Here is a 9,539-nt window from a genome sequence, read left to right as displayed (position 1 = left end):
ACGAGAGAGCTGTGGAGCTTTGTCTGCCAGGTCGATCATCCTGTCCTTTTTCAGCCACATGAATTTTAATCACAGCCTGTAACATCATCATAAATACAAAGGGCCATTACCTTACTCAGTGAATTAGCTGGGATGGAAGAGCTCGCTGATGAGGAATTTAATAATAAATCAAAAACTTAAGCAAATGTTGTCCTGCACAGCTTTTTCTTTTTCTTCCCCTTTTTTTTTTTTTTTTGAGACAGAGTCTTGCTCTTGCACAGGCTGGAGTGCAGTGGTGTGATCTCAGCTCGCTGCAACCTCTGCCTCCCGGGTTCAAGTGATCCTCCTACCTCACCCTCCTGAGTAGCTGGGATTAGAGGCATGCACCAACATGCCTGGCTAATTTTTGTATTTTTGTCCTGCATAGCTTTTATTTGATCTCTCTCAGCAGAGGAAGAGAATGCCAGCCATGGGCTAAAAGGTGCAGTCATCAGGGTTTCCCTTCCACACTCTTCTGTCTCACTCGCCCTTTCTAGTACTCTCCTCAAAACAGGCAAAGAACTGCTCTTATATTTTGAACAACTCTTTTTTTTTTTTTCTTTTTGAGATGGAGTCTCACTCTGTTGCCCAGGCTGGAGTGCAGTGGCACGATTGCGGCTCACTGCTGCAACCTCTGCCTCCCAGGTTCAAGCAATTCTCCTGCCTCAGCCTCCCAAGTAGCTGGGATTACAGGCATGCACCACCACGCCCGGCTAATTTATGTATTTTTAGTAGAGATGGGGTTTCGCCATGTTGGCCAGGCTGGTCTCAAACTCCTGACCTCGTGATCCGCCTGCCTCGGCTTCCCAAAGTGCTAGGATTACAGGCGTGAGCCACTGCGTCCACCTGAACAGTTCTGTTAGTGACTTCAATAGCATGACCAGCAATTGCACGTTTAGTCTTTAATGTGAAGCCAAAGACTGTATATAATTAGTAGACATTTCAATTTTAGGAATTAAAAATTGTGAAAATCCTTCCACTGCACCTCATTGCTGTCCCTCTGTGCATTCGGTCGTTACCTGTCACGTATTGAGCTATGATGTGTCAAGCATTGTGTGGTTGCTGGGGAGACACTGGTTATTGTGGAGTTTGTGGTGTAGCTGTGGATTGCCCTCGGGATGGGACATAGACTCTAGCATGGCTTGCCAAGCCCTTCATGGTACAGCTCTGGCTACCTAGAGCCCCATCCTTCACTGCTCCTTGCCTTTAAATGGACTGTGACCTTCACCTCAACCCATCCCCGCCCCCATCCAGTGGCTAATTCACATTCATTTTTCAGGTCTGGTTTAGATGTAGCTTCCTGGAAGTCTTCCTGACCTGCCAGTGGTGGGAGGTTTCCCACTTCTGTGCTCCCTTACTGCTCGTTCAGTGCTATACTGACCCTCATTCCTGTGTTTTGTATTCCGTGTTTGCCTGATGGTTTGCCACTAAATTTTTTAAAGTCAGCGACTATGACTGTTTTGTATATATTTGTATCCCCAAGGCAGAATAACCTGGCATCTCACTAAATATTCGTTGGAAGAATTGCTGAATGAATTGGCCAGCATCTTAATTTTGCAAAAGGTTAGTATCCTGCAGATCTGATACTGTGCTGAGGCAGTCCTAGCACTCTGCCTGTTTCTGTCTGTAGCTAAACCTCTTCCTTCTGTCCATCTGATCTCCCTAGAAATGCCCCATTTTTTTCCTCTAACCCCTCTCAGCTTCTGGTCTCTGTCTTAGCCCACTTGCCAATTTGGCCTGTGCTTTGAGCGTTTCATCTTCTGGCTTTCCTCCCAGACTTGCTGTCTGCACCATCCTGAATGCCCAAGTGGTCTTCACAGATCCTGCTCACACCTCACTTCCACCCCGCCTCGCCTTCCTGGCAGCAGTGTGCTGACGCAGGTGAGAACCTGGCCTCCTGAACTCTGATGCCTCTGCTGTAATAAAGGGTGGGAAAGGACACCCAGGAATACTGGGCACCTCTGGGTTTCATCACACAAAGTCATCACGATCATTTCCAGCACAGATGGTGAAGGTAATTGAGCAATGACTACACTAAAGAAAAACCTTCAGACCTGCCAGTTCAGACATCACTACCCTTGACAGTGAGTCACTTAGAAGGTGAGCAAATGTGCGCCACCGATGTGACTGCACTCCAGGTGCATGGGGTGGGACCTAAGGGAAATTTCTTGCCTCTTCCACTCTCAAAAGGCCTGTCTTCAACATTTCCTCCTCAAGGGGAATCTATGCTGGGTGTCTGAGCTGGTAAGAGTCTTTCTCCTTTTTTTTTTTTTTTTTTTTTTTGAGGCGGAATCTTGCTCTGTCGCCCAGGCTGGAGTGCAATGGCTCAATCTCAGCTCCCTACAACCTGCCCCTCCTAGGTTCAAGCGATTCTCGTGCCTCAGCCTCCCAAGTAGCTGGGATTACAGGCGTGCACCACCACACCCAGCTAATTTTTTTATTTGTAGTAGAGATGGCGTTTTACCATGTTGGCCAGGCTGGTCTCAAACTCCTGAACTCAGGTGATCTGCCCGCCGCAGCCTCCCAAAGTGCTGGGATTACAGGTGTGAGCCACTGCACCTGGCCATCTTTTGTTCTTTATATTCTCACACCCCTACCATCTTCACACTGGAGTCAGAGGGATCTTAGAAAGATCATTCTCACAGTCCTGGCCGGGCACAGTGTCTCATGCCTGTAATCCCAGCACTTTGGGAGGCCAAGGCGGGTGGATCACGAAGTCAGGAGTTCAAGACCAGCCTGGCCAAGATGGTGAAACCCCGTCTCTACTAAAAATACAAAAATTAGCCCAGCATGGTGGCAGGTGCCTGTAATCCCAGTTACTTGGGAGGCTGAGGCAGAGAATTGCTTGAACCTGGGAGGTGGAGGTTGCAGTGAGCTGAGATCATGCCACTGCACTCCAGCCTGGGGAACAGAGTGAGACTCTGTCTCAGAAAAACAAAGAACACATCATTCTCATAGTCCTTCATGAGGCCTGCGAGGCCCCACGTGGTCTGGCCCTGACCCACTCCAGCCCAACTCGCTTTGCTCCCCTTGGTACTGTACCCACCCTGGTTTCCTCTCTTGTTCTTGGACTCCTCAAGCTTGCCCTTGCTCAAGGCTTTGCCCATCCAGTCCCCTCCACTTTGAACATTCTCCCCTGCAATCCCCCAGGCCAGCCTTAAACGTCCCCTTCCTGTGGATCTCCACCCAAAGGTCACTCTCAGACAAAATGCTCCCGATCCCCATACTGGCTCAGGCTCCCCTTCAGATGTCATCATATGCCCTGTGCTTTTTTTTTTTTTTTTTTTAAACGGCTTATTGGAATTGTAATTAATTTATTGCATAATTCCTCCTGGCCAGATCACAAGCTCTAGGGTGGTGTCTCTGGTTTGCCTTCTGTGGTGGAGCTCAGCTCCATGGACATGCAGTGGCGTCTGCCATTGCTGCCTTCCTGGAGCTCAGGCCCTTGCAGAGGCAGTCTGAGGCATGGCAAGCCACAAGTGCACAGCCCGTCCCCACCGAGCCCCACTTCCGGCGCCAGAGGTGGCCCTGTACCCTGCACAGAACCATGTTTCAAAAAAATATGCTTCCTTTTAGGAAAACCTTGGGTAAAAAATCTCTACAAAACAAATCTAAGGCCACCATTTATTAAAAGATGTTTTAAAGGGCAGCTTTATAGTGCTTTTGAACTTGAATCTAGGTAGTCTGTTTACACCCTGCTTTCCAGGGGATTAATCAAAACAACAAAACAATGAGCAAACAGAGAGGGATGTGCAGAAGAGCCCAGACCTCTGCCAGTGTGGCTGCACACGCAGTCAAGTCAGACTCGGTCATCCACGCACGCTCGCTTTCTCCGTGCCTGGCCCTGTGCTGTAGGGTCAGAAGCTGAAGAGAATGGCCCTCCCCACCAACCTGCAGAAGAACAGTCCGAGGAGTGGCACCTCCAGTTCGGTTTTCCCAGTCAAAATGTGTCCATCAGGAGACTTTGCTAAAGAAGTTGGGGGAGGAAAGGCATTTGTCCTCCTTGTCCTTTTCTCCCTCCTTTGCACAGGGTGGCTTCATCACCTAGCGCTTTGGTGTTGTATCAGCCCAGCTTCTGAGCTAACCACCACCCCTGCCCCCCTCCTCTCTCTTTCATGGGGGCGATTACCTAGCAATCGTGTGTACTCAACGATCTTAACTGATGGGGGGGTCGGGGAGTGTACCTGACCCAAGCTGTACCTGGCCAATCAGATTCTCTCCCAGAGGTTCAGAAATGATTCTTCTCATGGGTCTGACGCTAACAAGCTCAAAAGTTGGGGGTGGGGGGGTGGCTGTGTTCTGCCAAAGTGACTGAGGAATAGACAGGGCAGGTCTGCAGAGAAGCAAAATGAAGGAGATGCCCCAAAGGGGCAGAGGGACAGTTCTCTGCTTTGCTACTTTCTTTTTTTCTTTCTTCTTTTTTTTGAGACGGAGTTTCACTCCTGTTGCCCAGCTGGAGTGCAATGGCGCGATCTTGGCTCACCGCAACCCCCGCCTCCTGGGATCAAGTGATTCTCCTGCCTCAGCCTCCCGAGTAGCATTCACCATCATGACTGGCTAATTTTGTATTTTTAGTAGAGACGGGGTTTCTCCATGTTGGTCAGGCTGGTCTCGAACTCCCGACTTCAGGTGATCCGCCCACCTTGGCCTCCCAAAGTGCTGGGATTACAGGTGTGAGCCACCACCCCTGCCTGCTTTACTACTTCAGATTCCAGGCTCTTCCTGGTCTCTAGGGCCTGAGGCCTCCATGAGAACCCTGGAGTGTGGTTGGCGTGCCCACATCCTAATCCCCAGAACCTATGAATACATTAGGTTACATGGCAAAGGGAAATTGATGTTGCTAATGAGCTGACATTAAAATAGGGAGATTATCCTGCGTTATCCAAGTGGGCCCAATGTCATCGCTGAGATCTTTAAAAATGGAAGGTTGAGGTGGAGAGAATCAGAGTCAGAAAGATGCTATGGCACTAACTTAAAGATGGAGGAAGGAGCTATGAGCCAAGAAATTTGGGCAGAAAAGGCAAGGAAACATTCTCTCCTACAGTGTGTCCCGGAAAGAGCACAGCCCTGTAGACACTTTGATTCGAGCCCAGTGAGACCCGTCTTGAGAGTCGGAATGAGAGAACTGTCAATGAAAATGTGTTGCTCTAAGCCACTGTGCGTGTGATCATTTCTTGCAGCAGCAATAGGAAACCAACACACCAAGTAACTCAATCCTTGCAACTCAAGAATCCTAATGTGGGCCACTTGAATCTTCTACCCTTGGCTTGAGAATAACACCTCGTGTCTCAGAAGGCTCTTTATAAATGACATATTTTCACTCATCAGTTTAATGGTAAACCTTGATTTAGCATTGTTGTAGGCAATATCAAAGATCAGAGGCCACACTGGCTTTTAGGCAGTTCCCATCTACTAGAGTTCAGGACATCCACAGAAGTGGAACTGGTTTGTTTGTTTTGTTTGTTTGTTTGTTTTTGAGATGGAGTTTTGCTCTTGTTGCCCAGGCTGGAGTGCAATGGTGCAGTCTCGGCTCACTGCAACCTCTGCCTCCCAGGTTCAAGCAATTCTCCTGCCTCAGCCTCCCAAGTGGCTGGGATTATAGGCGCCCATCACCACGCTGGGCTAATTTTTGTATTTTTAGTAGAGATGGAGTTTCACCATGTTGGCCAGGCTGGTCTCGAACTCCTGACCTCAGGTGATCCGCCTGCCTCGGCCTCCCAAAATGCTGGGATTATAGTCGTGAGCCACCACACCCGGCCAGAAGTGGCACTTAAGAGGGGGCAGGAGGGACTGAGGCCTGGATAGTGCAGCATGCAGACAAGGGCTGGGGCTCTCAAAGAAGCTTCAGGAAGGAGGTAACATCTGAGTTGGACCTCAGGAGAGGGGAAGGTTTGCAGCAGGCTCAGTGGGGAATGAGAGGTACTGTGTCAGGGTCCTCAGCTGAGGGGTAAGGAGAGCAAAGGCAGACAGGAAGTGGAGGCTGGTGGGCTAGGTGAGCGGCTGGAAGGGAGATGGTGGGGAATGGGGCTGGCAGGTGAGCCAGCGCTGAATCGCGAGGCCCCATCAATGCCCTGGTGAGCAGCTTGGCTGCAGTCAGATGGAAAGCTTGTGAACAGGAGAATGGCTGGTATTGGGCTGTGCTTTAAATGGCAAATCTGATTTTACTTTCTAAATGTTAACCTACCTTTGAGCTTCAAGCAATATGTGTTTTCTGGGAAAGCCCCAGGTGTAAGTCCTCACCTGGAGGGTGGAGGTGAACTCAAGACACCCAAGAAGAGGTGCCTTGGGGATCCACACTGATGGAGAGGGCATCACTCTCGGCTGCTCCCCTTCCATATTGAACAGAGCCAAGCTCTTCCCCAAGGCTCTCCCCTCTGGCTGGCAGGCCTTTTGTGTGGCTGGTTCCATCTCCCTTCCAGGGCTCAGCACTGATGTCTCCCCTTATACAGACCTTCCCTGGCCCCTATCACTGCTCCATATCATTCTCTCTCAGTCCAATAAACCTCAGATCAGGGCAGTGCAAACCCCAGAGGCAGCGAGGCTCCGGACACCTTCATGTGAGCTGAGTGCCAGCACCATTCTCTTTCCCCTGGCACATTGTAGGCCACAATTGTGATGAAATACATGAATGCAGGCCCCTTTGAAGCGGAACCCAAGGCTGGCCTCCCCAAGCCCAGACCTCCAGGGCTCTACACCCCTTTTTTAATTGCAAATCCAGGATTTGGAATAGGATATTCAGCAGGGGAACCACTGCATGAGTCCCGTCTGGATTAGGGAAGATAATCTGCTTTACTCAATCTACAAAGTCAGGTGTTAGTATCATCCAGAAACACCCTCGCAGAAACATCTAGAAGAATGTTTGTCCAAATATCTAGATGCTCCATAGCCAAGTTGAAACATGAAATTAACCATCATAAGTCCACCTGGCATCTGTGCACAGCTCCCTAAATTCTTCTTTTTTTTTTTGAGATGGAGTCTCGCTCTGTCGCCCAGGCTGGAGTGCAGTGGCGCGATCTCAGCTCACTGCAAGCTCCGCCTCCCGGGTTCACGCCATTCTCCTCCCTCAGCCTCCCGAGTAGCTGGGACCACAGGCGCCTGCCACCTCGCCCGGCTAATTTTTTGTATTTTTTTTTTAGTAGAGACGGGGTTTCACCGTGTTAGCCAGGATGGTCTCGATCTCCTGACCTCATGATCCGCCCGCCTCGGCCTCACAAAGTGCTGGAATTACAGGCGTGAGCCACCGCGCCCGGCCTCCTTAAACTCTTAATCCAATTGACTGGTGTCCTTATAAGAAGAGGAAACTGGAGACACAGGGAGACCCCAGGGGCGCAGGCACACAGAGGGATGGCCACATGAAGGGACAGCAAAAGAAAGGAGAAAGGCTATCTGTGAACCAAGAAAAGCGTCCACGGAAGAATCTAGCTCTGTGGACACCTTGGTCTTGGACTTCCAGCCTCCAGAACTGTGAGAGAACACATTTCTGTTGTTGAAGCTGCCCATCGTGTGGTGTTTATGTTTCAGCAGCCCTAGGAACACACCCCTGCCAAACACAAACAGGGAAAGCCCCCCGCAGAGGATTTTCTTACTCTTCCCTTTTCTCTGGGCTGCTTTGTGTGCTTCGTCGGTGGCATCTTCCTTACCTCCAGGGTTTGCATTCTTATTCCTCCATGTTCCTGAAAATCAAGGGAAAGGCCTGCTTGTATTTTTCCGGGGAGACTGGGAAGATAGGGCTCAACGACCTTGGGGATTCTTCACTCACCACCATGTCAGTGGGAGAATCTGGAAATCTCTGTTCTCAAGTCAAGGCCACTAGCCTAGAAAGTGTCTTTGTGTGAATTTGTGAAGGGCATCCTTGCCTGACTCAGGGAGTGGGCAGTAGGGAAAGATGACCTTGGCAAGCATAGCTATGGTGGACTGCGCCGCTGTCTGCGTCGCGCCTCTCCATCCACTCCGTGTGCTGCATCATGGTTTCATGCTCTCCTTCACCACATGCTACAGAGGAAATAGGGATGGAGCACCCTAGGAAGCAATTCCTGGGTCAAATGAAATACAGTGAACAACAGCAAGAGGAGGTTGTGTTTATGTTTACACATGTGTCTGCAGTATTTACATCCTCTAATAACAGTTCCAACACACGGACACTCTTCAGGAGGAAGCTAGGAAAATGAGTGACAGTTTCTCTGTGTCCACTGGCTTCTTGGATCAAGTTCAGAAAGTGAAATATTTGGGCTGGACGCAGTCGCTCATGCCTGTAACCCCAGCACTTTGGGAGGCTGAGGTGGGTGGATCACCTGAGGTCGGGAGTTTGAGACCAGCCTGGTCAACATGGCAAAACCCTGTCTACAAAAAATACAAAAATTAGTCGATGTGGTGGCAGGCGCCTGTAATCCCAGCTACTTGGGAGGCTGAGGCAGGAGAATCGCTTGAACCCGGGAGGCGGTGGTTGCAGTGGGCTGAGATGGTGCCACTCCAGCCTGGGGAACAGAGCAAGACTGTCTCAAAAAAAAAAAGTGAAATATTTGAAGAAGCTGCTTTGACATTTTCATGACAGGCTAGCAGGGTCAGCAGGAAGACTATGTGAAGGCAAGGCAGCCCTTCCTCCCCTACATTCTGGAGGGACAGAGAGTGAAGGTGGTATCAGGGTATCTGATTATTTGTCTCACCTGTGGGAGCAAAGCTCCTCACCAATGTTCAACCAGGGAGGACTGACTGTGCCCTTGGACTGTCTGTGGCACCACTGTAGCATCCTCTGGGTCCAGAGAGATACCTTTGGTCTCTGGGCTCTTACGACGTAGATGGAGAGACAGGAGAGCAGTATCTGATGAGGACCAAGTGCAGGTAACAGATCATTCTTAGGAGAGAGGGGCTCTGAGGAGCAGGATTGATCGTTAGCAACCCACACCTCGTCCATGTTGGCTGACTGTCCTGTAGATAGGTCCTATGATCCTAAGTCCCAGGTTTGGGAGATGCGTTTCACCCTAGGCAAGGTACCCCAGGACATGAAGATCATAGTATTTCTTCATTCTCTCATGTTCTTCATGGTGGCTGTTCACATGCAGGTCCCTCCCAGCCCTCTCTGTGCCCTGGGAGTTCTCTGAGGCTGATAGATGCACGTCCTGGAGCTGACACGGTGCCTGGCACAAGGGAGATGCTAAGCTGCGGCTGTTGAAATTCACACTGTAGTAGAGACTCCATATGTTTAAAGACACGGAGTGACACTCTAGCAAGCAGGCCCAGGCGAGGGAGGTACAGGTGTGATTATAACCCAGAGCAGAATTAAAGATGGAACGTGACCCGGTTTTGTAGGATTTGAAAGTTGGATAAAGACTTGTTCTGGCTTTCAGACAGACAATTGCCAGGTGTGTCAAACCACCCCTAATCCTCTGGTGGAAATAGTATGTGTATCAGGGGGTCTTGGGAATCCAGAGCAATGGCACAGCCTGGTGTCGGGGGGTCTCAGAGGCTGTGTCACTCGGGCAAAGCTAGATCATGGTGCAGGAAGAAACAATCTCCAAATCGCA

The sequence above is a fragment of the Nomascus leucogenys genome, chromosome 16 (assembly GCF_006542625.1).
Source record: "Nomascus leucogenys isolate Asia chromosome 16, Asia_NLE_v1, whole genome shotgun sequence".
Classification (NCBI taxonomy): domain Eukaryota; kingdom Metazoa; phylum Chordata; class Mammalia; order Primates; family Hylobatidae; genus Nomascus; species Nomascus leucogenys.
Note: the sequence above shows the minus strand (reverse complement) of the source record.